The 12,058-nt window shown below is 39.1% G+C and overlaps 1 protein-coding gene across 6 annotated transcripts in view; it reads right to left on the bottom strand.

Annotated features, from left to right (window-relative positions):
* Positions 1–1,993: 1,993 nt before the first annotated feature.
* The window catches only part of HSPB3 (heat shock protein family B (small) member 3), a 105,160-nt gene continuing 95,095 nt past the window's right edge, over positions 1,994–12,058 (bottom strand). For 2 of the 6 annotated variants that reach the window (XR_005358473.1, XR_005358468.1), the window contains exons 11-16: positions 8,669–10,346; positions 7,156–7,276; positions 6,219–6,249; positions 4,917–5,031; positions 4,620–4,816; positions 2,372–2,628 (exon numbers count right to left, since the gene is read on the bottom strand). The gene's annotated coding sequence lies outside the window, so the exon portion shown is untranslated. Of the gene's footprint in view, positions 2,139–2,371; positions 2,629–4,619; positions 4,817–4,916; positions 5,032–6,218; positions 6,250–7,155; positions 7,277–8,668; positions 10,347–12,058 lie in introns of those variants that run through there. The other 4 variants (XR_005358469.1, XR_005358470.1, XR_005358472.1 and 1 more) reach the window with 4 other exon arrangements.

Consider the following 12,058-nt stretch of genomic DNA (forward strand, 5'->3'; position numbering starts at 1 on the left):
TACCTTTTTCTTCTCCAACATTCTTTGTTTCTTTATGTAAATCTGAGTTTCTAAGCTATACCATATTCCTTCTCCATGAAGAACTTCTAACATTTCTTGCAAAGCAGGTCTACTCGTAATAAATTCTTTCCATTTTTGTTTGTCTAAGAAGGTCTTAATTTCTCAAGGTATGCTAAACTGGTAGTTCTTTCTCTCAATACTTTCTTTTCTTCTCTCTCTTTTTTAAAATATTTTATTTATTTGAGAGAGAAAGAGGGTGAACAGGGGGAGGGGCAGAGGAAGAAGGAGACTCCCCACTGAGCATGGAGCCTGATGTGGGGCTCATTCCCAAGACCCTGGGATCATGACCTAAGCTGAAGGCAGATGCTTATCTAACTGACTGACTGAGAGTCACCCAGGTGCCCTTCTCTCAACACTTTAAATATTTGACTCCACTCTCTCGCTTGCATGGTTTCTGAGAAGTATGATGTAATTTTTATCTTTGCTTCTCTATGGGTAAAATATTTTTTCCTTTGGTTTCTTTCAGGATTTTTTTCTTACTCTTTCATTTTCTGTAGTTAAAAAAATGCTGTGCCTAGGTATGGGGCGTGGGGGTTGGTATTTATCCTGCTTTGTGTTTTTTAAACATTCTGTATCTATGGATTCGTGTCTGATATTAATTTGAAGAAATTCTCATTTGTTGTTTCAAATAATTCTTCTGTCCTTTTCTTTCTATTCTTCTGGTATTCCCATTAGGTGTATGTTACATCTTTTGTAGTTGTCCCAAAGTTCTTGGATATTCTATCCTGGTTATCTTTTTTTTTTTCTTTTTTTTTTCTTTTTTCTTTTAGTCTGTTTTTCCTGTTTGCTTTTCAGCTTTTGAGATATCCTCAGTTATTCAGTTTTTGAGTCTATTGAGATAGACTCAAAGAGATTCTTTCCTCAATTATGTTCATTTACTACAAGTCCATTGAAACATGCTTCATTTCTGTAACAGCGTTTTTGATCTCTAGCATTTCTTTTTGGGTCTTTCTTAGAATTTCCACCTCTCTGTTTACATTACCCACATTGTCTTCTTTATTCATTAGAGCCCTCAGCATATTAATCACAGTTCTTTTAAATTCCTGATCTAGTAATTCCAACATTCCTGACATATATGAATCTGGTTGTGATACTTGCTCTCTTCTAATTGTGGTTGTTTTTTGTTTGTTTGTTTGTTTTTAGTTTTTGCCTTTTAGTATGCCTTGTAGTATTTTTTTCATAGCCAGATATGTTGTGCTAGGTAAAAGGAACTTTTGTAAATAGGCCTTTTGTTGTGTGAGGTAAGGTATAGTGGAGAAGGGAAGTATTTTATCATGATGATTAGGTTGCAGTCTTTTAGTGAGCCTCCACCTCAGGACTGTGAACTTCACATATGCTTCTTAGGTTTTTTCCTTCCCTTAAGTGGGACAGGATGGCTAGAGTGGACTGGAGATGGCTATTCCCTTTCTTCCAGGTCTGTTGGGCCCTAATAAAGCCCCAGCATGTTAGGCTCAGAGTTACTCCTGAGGTCAGAACGTTAACAAGAACAGAATGCTCTAGCATATTTAAAAATGGTTTTCCTCATCCCCTGACAGAAGCACTAGAGGATTTTTCTCCAGCGTTCACTGTGAAGACCTGGTAGAGATCCAGGAGATAAAATTTGCAAAAGTATGGGGATGCTTTAATGACTGGGTCTCCTGGGAGCTTTTACCTCTGAGCTAAGTTCCCCCAGGAACTCACCAATTACAGTTCAGGTTTTCCTACTCTAACACTATTTCCTACAGAGGTTTCTGCTCTGATAAGTTGTATTCTCTATATTCACCATCTCTCTCTCTATAATGGATATGGTGGTTTGCCCTGTGACCTCACTTCTCTTACGGATCTAAGAAGACTTTATTTTTTCAGTTTATTCATCTTTTTACTTCTCCTTAGAATGGAGTAGCAACCTCCAAGCTTCTTACATGTCAGACCAGAAATCAGAACTTGCTTCAGTTTTTTGTCTTTGATGTTATTTTGTTTGTTTATTTGTTTGTTTTGTTTTGTTTTCTGTCTGGAATCCTCTTCCCCCTGAGATCCACCATGCTGCATCTCCACTTCATTCGCAATCACTGTGGTTTCTCTATTCTTCCTTTCTTCTTCTGCATTGGAGAATACGGAAGTAAGATGGAGAGGGCCCAGGATCCTAAGTCACCAACCCCAATCAGACTTTAAGAGAAACCTTTGTTGGTCAAGCCATTAAGATTGCACGATGTGTTCATTGATGCAGCTGACTTTAATTCTCCTAAGTAATACTCTCTCCCTCCCTCCTTTGCATCCCCCCAACCAGTGCTTCCTTTTGTAACACTGATTACCTACCATAAACACACGTATATATTAATTGGCTCCTTTATTAGAATCCAAACCTTTTCAGAACAGAAAGTTTGTCCCAGGCACTGAGGATACAGCAATGAACAAAACAGACATGGTAGGCAACTAACAAATATTTGTTCAAAGAATTTCCTCCCTCGAGTCAGCTCTTCTCAGTAGTTCTTCATGTGTCTGGGTCTTTTTGCCTCTGCTTCTCCGTTGCCAGCTATAACTAAATGCTTCTAAGGGCAACCAAATGATGCTTCTCTTCAAATCAACAACCTTAAAGTTAACAACCCAGAATAGTACTCCAGATTTTCTGAGATTGACAAATTCACCATTGGTTGATTTATATTTGGCTGTTTGTATAGTATTATAAATTACACTATATTTATATTTACTTGAAAGCTCTTTGTAAAATATATCAAACTTACACAAATATATACATAGGATTTCATAATAACTGTCACTACTTAAAATCTTATTTCCTGCTGTATTTTCACCACAGCCCTTCCATGGACAGAGCAGATACTATCTCTACTGTCACAGAGCAGGAAACCCAACTACAGAGGGGTCTCTGCTGACATTCTGTGGTTGGAGAGTAGGCCAGGGGCTACTCAGCTGTCCTGAGAACTTTCATAGTCTGAGTCATAGATCTGCCCCCTGCTGGCTCCTTAAAACTTGATGGAACCTTCATACCTGAGAATTAATAGAAGGCCTGGATTCAAAGAAAGCACTAAGTCTGGAAGGAAGGCTACTTACTGTACCTCTACTTGGTTTCACCAGGAGTATAAGCTCCATGAGGGCAAGGATTTTATCTGCTTTGTTCACTACTGTATGCCCCCATATTAAATCAAATATTTGTCAAATGAATGAATGAATGAACAAATGAACCGTTCTGAACCTTAGTTTCTTAGTCTGAAAAATGGGAATAAAAACTCACTTCGTAGGGTCATAGCTGGGCTTAATGACATAATAAGTTCATACAGTGTTCATAAGTTCACATAGTGCTGAGAGTGTAAAATTAATTTTAATATAATTTAAAATATAGTCCAATTATTAATTAAAATTAGTTTCTCAAATTGTGTAATTAGTTCTTGAGGTAAGTAGAGAGCTCACTGGCTTGGACATATTTTCATATTTGAATTTTGTGATGTTCATTTCTGCAGTGCTATGTATAGCTGAGAATGTACCACAAGTCTAAAAAATTTTCCACTACTATTAAAGAAATCCCTCATTTTTCAATACTGGACCTCTTTCAAACACAGCTCATTCCTATTCAAAAATCAAACTGAGGACCCTATCCAATATTCATTACCTGATAGTCCCTTTTATAAATTTTCCTCTTTCCTCAAATATGTGTCTCCTAAATTAACTCAGCTAGAGGCTGATGAGTATGTTCTTGTAGATACTTTTCTGTCCCCCTTTGAAATTGTGACCTTCTTTTCTTCCTATCATCAGTATATACACAATTTCATAGTTTGTAAGTCAGCATTCCTTAATGTTTTATACCAGAAGGCATAAATTGCCAAGCCACAGCCTGCATCTGGCCTAATGTTTAGTTTGACTTGCATTTTAAATGTAGAAGACTTCTCATTCATTAAAGAATAGGGATTTTTTTTACTTCTTTTGGAAAAAAAAAAAATCAGAAGATCAAAAGTGCTGGCCCTGCACTGGGGCCTACGGGGCCTACCTTCCATCTCAGCCCCTATAGATCTAGGAGAGTTTGTCCTTCACACAGCTTCCAGGGTGAGAACAATCACTCCATTGGTATCATTGTGAATAATTCAAATCTCTCTCTGCCACAGCTCTCTTCTGAGCTCCATACTCATTTCCATATATGTTCTGGACATTTTCCATGGAATATCTACCAGTCTGTCCTTCCTTTTGTTTTTTTTTGTTTTTTTTGCTTGCTTCCTTTCATCAAGCAAATAGGTACCAGGATGTAAAGAAAATACCTGCTTTACCCCTCGTGGAGCTAGTAGGTAAATAAGCATGCATGGAAACCATGCAATCTGATATGGTTAGGTTGTATGCAGGAAATTATGGAACTTAACAGACCAGGGAGGGAGATGGGGTAGTAGTCAGGGAAGGCTTTTTGAAACAAATGGAAGCTCATTTGATTAACTCAGGCAAAAGTGGGATGGGAGAAGGGTAGAGGATGACATTTTTTTCCAGGAGGGTTGACAGAAGCCAGAAATGTTAAGGGCCCATTCTGCCTCCTTCATTTATTGTACCAATATTTGAGGGTCTGCTATGTGTGGGTCACTCACCGTGCTAGTGCTAACCAAGACTGAAATGGTCCCGTAGAACTTAGAATTGAGAGGAGCCCAGGAAACCAAGTAGATGGAGGGTCATATGCTGAGATGAGGCATCTATGAGAGTCCAGGGAGGTGAGTGCAGTTTTGGATGTTGACTTTGAGGCGCCCACACCCTGGTGGAAATGCCCGGTAGGCAGTTACACAAAAGTCTGAACATAGAGAGAGATGGAGTCATGGAGTTAGAAGTTAGTCCATTGGTGGCAATTGAGGAGTTGTGAAATAGGAAATTACCGGAGTGAAAGAACTTACACAAGAAATAGGAACAGCAGACCGATGACACATGGCCTCCTTCAGTCACTCATTTTCTTCAGTAAGCATGAAAAGAAGGGATTGCACAGGAAAGAAGAAATGTATGAAGTGGTATCTTAGAAAATAAGGGAAAAAAAATTCGGGGAAGAGGGGGAGAAATCATATCAGAGGAAAATGAAGAACATCCGTTGGGATTTAGCCAAAGAGGTCATTCAACAGATTCATGTGTCCCAACTCTGCTGGCTGACCCCAGACCTGCTGCCTCTTGGGTTTTTTCCTCTGATGATGTTAGCATGCAGAGGTGCTCCCACAGAGGAAACTTTGGTTACTGCTGATGCCTACTGCTGCTTCATCTCCTGCCTATACCCTGAAAGTAGCCCCTCTTTACCTGTTCCACTACCCCACACATTTAGGCTGCATTTCTAACTGTCATGGGTTGTAGCAAATGCCCCTCTGAAATGAGAGTATTACTTTTCTCTTCGGCCATACTAGCTTATCTGTCATTTCCTCAACAGGCTATATGTGTGTCGAGATTTGGGACTTTCACATAGGCTCTTTCCTCCACCTGAAGTACCCATCTTTTTTCATGTACTTGGCAAAACTGTTAGTCATCCTTCAAAATTCTGTTCCTTTTCCCCCAAGAAGCTTCTAGCAGAATAACTTATTCCTTCCCTTGAGTTCTCGCAGCATCCTGTTCATACCTGTTTGGTGGCATCTAGACCAGTGTGTTGCAGATGCATTACCAATCTACCCATCTGCCCCCTTTACATGGATTTCAGGATGAACACTCTAAGAGTTTGAGGTGATAGTTTTCACAGGCTGGCATTATCCTGGGTTTATATCTGTATTCTCTGTGGCTATCGTATAATGGCAGAAATACAGGAGATACTCAACTCTTTCATGTTGGAAGTAATCAGATGTGTAATAGCTATAAGAAATGTAAGCATGCTATAAATGTGGACATTGGCCAACTTTGGGAGAATTGAAGGAGATGTTTTAGAATAAACACAGTGAGTTTTAGTTCCTAGATGTAAAAGTGGAAATAATCTTCTGTTTTTGTCCTATAGCTCAAAAAAGAAAAAATATCATTTTTAAAGTTAAAATATAAGAGATTAGGAAGGGGGCGGGGCGGAAGGTATCATGTTACTCCAGGAAAGGAACCTAGTACTCTGAGAGAACCCTTACTTCCCTTATTGCTGATAATGTTGGCTCTCCCTGGAGCAGCTGTGTCCCTCATTCTCTGATTAATTCTAACAGGGCCTTTATCTCACTAACATATCAGAAGTCCATTCATTCATTTACCTTGCCTGGAGATCAGAAATTACAGGAGAATCTAAAATTCAAAGAAGTAAATAAACAAACAAAGAATAAACAACCAAACAAAACCTAAGTGAAATTTTACTAAAGATTGGTTTTCACAATATACTGACGGCTCCTCTAAGACCTATCAAAACATCCTAATGTCTAAGACGAGGAAATGACTTAGAAGAGAAATAATATGTACATAATAGAACATTTATCACACTAAGAACTTAACATAGCATTGTTAAGAGAGTATTGCTATTTACAGATTACATTTTGCGGGGTTAACACTATGTGCTGATCTTGCAATCTAACCTACGTGGACTGGGTACAGAGCAGATCTATTATTTAAGCATGAGAAATAGATACTTCAAAATCAGATAGAAATATTTTTTTAAAGATTTATTTATTTATGATAGAAATAGACAGAGAGAGAGAGAGAGAGACAGAGACACAGGCAGAGGGAGAAGCAGGCTCCATGCAGGAAGCCCGACATGGGACTCGATCCTTGGTCTCCAGGATCACGCCCTGGGCCAAAGGCAGGCGCCAAACCGCTGAGCCACCCAGGGATCCCAGAAATATTTTAAGTAAGAAGTCATCAATTCAAATTCCTGCATGGGACAGGCAAGTCATGTGAACAGGCCTGGTGGAAAGGTCCCAAGGGGTAAGGACTCAGGGGCCTGTAGTGAACTAAGCAGAGTGCACCTCATTTAACAAAGACAGAGACTCAACCCCTGCCCCTTGGTGACATGCCAGAAATGGGCCCTATATTGCCATATGGCTTGATTATTCTAAGAAGCCAATAATCTTCATTTGTATATAAATATGTCCTGATTTTTAAAACATTATGTGAGTTCAATAACATGTCTCTGAAGACATTTACTCTATTGGCTTCTGGTTTGCAACACTCATTTTGAAAGTCCAAGTTACTTCTTACCTGACTTAATCTTTGCTGGAGAAAATGTCTGAGGGGATGCTGGGTAGCATAAACTGTGTTTCTCTTGGAAATGCTTTAAGATCTTCAAGGAGGTTGGTCAGGCCACAAGCACAACAGACATCTGGAGGAGAATCGCCCATTTCCAATCAAGGGAGTATAATTGATTTTCCCCAGAGCAGCTGTGGACCAGCTCCTCCTTTAGAGAAAATTTCTGCTCTAAAATGACAAATGTCACTCAAATGTCTCCTGTCATAACAGGAAAAGGCAGGCTGCTTGGGATTAAACATTTTCCCCACCCCATCTATGCATATTGTCCTAGATTAGAGAACATGTTTATAAAAACCAGGAGGAGGAAGGAGGAGTAGTGGAATGGATCAGATGACTTTTTAATGGCAGAGAAAGCACTGACATCAACAAATTTGCTTCAAGATCTACAGAGCCACTAAATGCCATCATCACAGTTTTCTAAACTGACTCAGAAATATACCTAGAGAAGAATTTGAAAAGGAAAAAGCATATATTGGATCCCTTTAATCTAGGATATTACACACATAAGTACACATATATCAGAGATAACTGCTTTTATATTGGGTAAATAAAAAAATAAGATTCAGGTAAATAAAACATTTTAATTGAATATGGACAGTTTTTAGGAAATCTTGTGAATGAATTCCTTAGGAAAGAATCCTTTTAACATATAAAACAGACATGTAGAGGGTCCTTATAAATTTATATTCCTATATAAATTCATACAAGTTCTATAAATTCATGTTTTTATATTAAATATCTGGAGATGAGTCTGATGGCTAAATTAGGCATGCAGAAAAATTATAAACCTGAAATATTTTTTTAAACAGCATTGTTAACCTTGTAAGCACATAAGAGGCTGAAGCTTTGAGCCTTGATGCAAAGAGGCAGGGTGGGTTGGGAGCTCGCAGAAGACCTAACATTGTGCCATTTCTGTGTCTAGAAGGAAGAGTGTTTGCACCACTGGGTGGACTATCAAAGCTGAGCTCTCAGGAGGAAGAGATTTTGCCTCAGTGAGATAATCAGCCTTTTCTCAATCCCAGCTGTCATGGGGACCCAGCTTCAACAGTAAGTCAAACTACTACTAGAAGAAAATGGGACACACATTTCTGCCTAACTAAAGCATGACTTTTCCTTTCAGAGGAATCCAAAGAAAGCTATTAGCATTGCCTATTTCTGCTGCTTATTGAAATCTGGGCTTCCATAAAATTTTAAGCCAACTTGGTTAACAAATTGAAGTATAGTCTGGATCTGAAATTTTATAAGTGCAAATACTTGGAGAAGCTGCTTGCTGGGGAAAGCAGTGAGAAGGGCAGCTTGGGGACAGCATTTGTTCCCCATTCAACCTTCAACTGTATCTAATGAGAACCTATGATAAGAAAGGAAAAGAATCTCCATCTTTGGTACCAGTTGGTCCATAAATACTTTTCTGGTCTTCATGGAGGGGTAGGGTATAGGGAGAGAAGGAATTTGCAATAATACCAACCTTAGGAGTTAGATGACTCGACTGAAATTTTTCAGAGTATTTCTGTTGGTTTTCTTCCCCCTCTGTTCAGAGTCTTAAGAGCTGACCATGCTTAGTTCATCAACAATTTAACAAATATTTCTTGAGCACCTAAATAAGCCAGTAGTGGAGATAAAAATATTAATAAATCATAGAAATCTATGGGGATGGGAACAAGGAGAGTTTTGGCAGAGAGAAATAGAAACGGATCATTTCAATGCAGTGTGTTAGGCACGCACACATATATAGGTATATATACAAGTGCGTATGTTAATATGGACATATATGTATGTATTTATATGTGAGTTGTATGTATATATGTGTATATATACCTATAGATATATATTTCTCACGTGTATGTATGAAACACCAGGTGCTAGTTGTATGTAAATTACTGTGTTAATTACATTACAAATATTATCGCACTTGATATTCATCTAAAAGGATTGTTTTGAGGATTGCCATTCCCAAATTATAAAGGAGGAGAATGGAGACTCAGGATACAGGACTTTCCTAAGGCCAAAAACCTGGTGAGTGCAGTTACAGGATTAAATCCAGGTGGGCCTGGTGCCAAGCCTCTGTTCTTAGCCACCTTACTAGACATCCTCTCGTATTAAGGAGACCTAGAAGAATAGAGGTAATGCCTGAGGTTTTGTTTTTTATTTTCTTTTAGGTATCTGTCTTTTGCACAGGTGTTAAATTCACAGGTGTTAAATTCACAGAACTCAAAACTCAACAACATTAGAGTACACAGTGGGCAGTTTTGCTCCCATACTGACCACTGTCTACTTCCAACCCTCTTCCCCATCCTTGTCCAAAAGCAAAAACTTTTGTAGTTCCTTGTTGTTATTCAAGAGTTCCCTTACACAACATGTTTTTCCCTCCCCCTCCATTACACAAAGAGGTACACTATACACATTGTTCTGCAACTTGCTTTTTAAATTTAATGATGTATCTTAGAAATACTTCCATGTCAGAATATAGTGTCCTCATTCTTTCTTATAGCACCATACCATCATATTATATGGATGTGCCATAATTTATTTAAATGTTCCATTCCCCATTTGATGGACCTTTCAGGGTACTCACTAGACCATGCTACCTTATAGAAATTCTCTTACTGCTGGTAGTAATTTTTCTGTTGTTTCTTTTGAATTTTCCTGGGTCACAATATTCTTTCCAAATATTGTGTTTCTAATTTCCTTTCCTCATATCGTGTCATTGGCAATTATAAGACCTGAGATTTTAAAGGAAAATGGCTTAGTCAAAAAGAGGATTAGTATATGAGGCAGGGAAAATATCAAAAACACAAGAGTATAAAAAGCATGGTGGGTACTGAGAAATACAGGAAATCAGGAATATTACGGTGTATGATAACACAAGGTGAGGTGTAGAAGGAATGAATAGGAACAAATGCTGTAAGGAAATTGGGCTGAATGAGGAGGGAGGCATTTGAATGAGGGACATGACAAGATCAGGCAATAGGAAGACCAAACCATTGAAGGTGGCAAGGCTTAGGGAACTCTTGAATGATTCCAAGTGAAACATGATCAAGGTAAACAATGTTGGCAGGTAGAGAAAAGGGTAATAAAAATAATACTTATCAGGTAAAAGCTTGATGATGCAGAGGCATGAAGATGGAGAATCTGGATGGGCAGATCTGTAAGTGAGATAAAATGTATAGGTAAAGGAACAAGTTTTAGGAGGAAGAGAAGAAATTTGACTTTCAAAATGATAATCTTAAGATATACTTCACTAAACAAAAGGGACTGTGGCCACCTGAGTGGCTGGATAGGCGTCTTGGTCTCTTATTTGATAAGTCTTAGAGCTTGGACTTAAATGCAGCTTTCTGAATGCCAAAATCAGCAATCATTCCACTGGGCATGCTGTTTTTGAAATAAGCAGAGCATGTGAAAGAACATAATGAAAACAAGCACAGCTGATTAAAATGAAGAGAAAGACTCCAGGAGAGAATAGTAGACAGAGTGTGCTAGTAGACACACAGACTGGGACCACATAGCAGAATCCCCAATGGTTGGGGCTCTGACCCAGTTTAGGTAACCGAAATGTAGAGAATACAACAGAAAATAATGTTTTTTTAGATTATGCACATTTTAAGTAATCCCCTTATACTATCTCTGTTGGGAAGGTAATCTACCATGAGCTTTGAACATTCCTGCACAAACTTGCTTGGTGTATCAGGAAACCATGGCCCTGGCCACACTTTACTTAAGCCATTTCTCAGATTGTGTTTGCAAAGAACAAACTTGAAGAATGAGATAATGTCTCCCTCTAGAGCAAAGCAGAGGCTGTTTTCTGCTGGCTATAAAATAGTGGGTTCCCCAAGCTCAGTGTCCTCTGCTGTAATGCAACTCACTGCATGTACAGACAGCCATCTGGGCCCCTCTGGGTTGCTCCTGTGAGACTTGGTAGGGGTAGGGGCAAGAGGAACCAGTGCAAATGTGCTGGTGGCAGTGAAGCTGCTTGCTGTGCCGTGAGTATTAAAGTCCTTTCTCTCTGAAGTATGAGTAGATATCTTCTGCCAGCATTCTAGAAACAGCAACAGTAAATTAGTAAGCTAATTTATTAGCTTAGAAATAAAATAAAGTCATATCCTTGATCTTGACCATCCCTGCCCCTGACAATATTGGGTCATGGTACTTGATTTGTCCTTATCAGCTCCTGGGAGCCCCCTTAGCAGCCAAGAGATAGCTATGTTAGGAAAAAGAAGGTGAGGGAGCCCACTTGGCCCAGGCCCTTTTGTGTTTGAGCAGGCCTCCCACCAAACCTCCTCCCTTCATCCTCATTGTTTCTTCATGATATGAGAGGACGTCATAGCTTGTGGCACTGTCACTATGAATATTGTTTCTCATGAACAGAGTGAGTGAGGCATTGTTCAGGATCTTTCTAAAAGCCCAGCAAAGAATTTCCATTCAACCACTTCTATACTTCTGTCTCTCCAGTTTACTGACTGTGCTCCCTACCCTGACCTTTTGCTACACCATCAGCATCAATCAATAGCTCAGAATCACCATCTCTGAGAGGATCAGAGAGAGCAGAGATCTGAGAGAGAAAATGCTGAACCAACTCAGGAATGTATAGCAATCCATTAATTGCTTTCTCATTATTTTTATAACACTTTCCCCATGGTAAGTAATCTTTACTTTGGCCTGAGACCCAAAAGGCCCCCCACAGCCACAGGAGAAAGTGTAAATCAGAAATAAACCAGCTCATACAAGCCTTGGCTTATCATCATCTGATGGTTCACAAAACCTCAAGGCTTGAACTTGAGTTAAGCTAATCCCAGATTGCCAGCAACCCCTCAGAAGCAAACATTTTTGAGGATGATTACGGAAGTCTCTGCTTCAAAAT

The sequence above is a fragment of the Canis lupus genome, chromosome 4, assembly GCF_011100685.1.
Source record: "Canis lupus familiaris isolate Mischka breed German Shepherd chromosome 4, alternate assembly UU_Cfam_GSD_1.0, whole genome shotgun sequence".
In the NCBI taxonomy this organism is placed as follows: Eukaryota; Metazoa; Chordata; class Mammalia; order Carnivora; family Canidae; genus Canis; species Canis lupus.